The sequence below is a fragment of the Propithecus coquereli genome, unplaced genomic scaffold, assembly GCF_000956105.1.
Source record: "Propithecus coquereli isolate 6110/MARCELLA unplaced genomic scaffold, Pcoq_1.0 Scaffold121, whole genome shotgun sequence".
Classification (NCBI taxonomy): domain Eukaryota; kingdom Metazoa; phylum Chordata; class Mammalia; order Primates; family Indriidae; genus Propithecus; species Propithecus coquereli.
Genome location: NW_012136192.1, coordinates 4,448,845 through 4,449,380, shown reverse-complemented (window position 1 = coordinate 4,449,380; position 536 = coordinate 4,448,845).

Below are 536 nucleotides of genomic sequence, written 5' to 3'. Positions count from 1 at the left end.
AAAGTTTCTTCTCAGTAAGGGAAGCAATTAATAAAGACACATCCCACAGATTGGGAGAAAATATTTGCAAGTCATACATCAGATAAGGGGCTAATATCCAAAATCTATAAAGAACTCAAACTACTCAAGAACAAGGAAACAAATAACTCTATTTAAAAAATAGGCAATGGACTTGAAAAGACATTTCTCAAAAGAAGACACACAAATAGTCAAAACATATATGTAAAAATAAAGTTCAACATCCCTAATCATCAGAGAAATGCAAATTAAAACCACATGAGATATCATCTTGCAGCTGTTAGATTAGCTGTATCAAAAAGCTGAAAGATAAATGTTGGTGAAGATGTTGAAAAAAGGGAACCCTTGTACATTGTTGGTGGAAATGTAAGTTAGCATGGCCATCTTGGGAAACAGTATGGAGGTTCCTCAAAAAAATGGGTAAAAGGAAATGAACAGAAACTTTTCAAAAGAAGACAAAATAATGGCCAGCAAACATATAAAAAAAATGCTCAACATCTCTAATCATTAGAGAAATG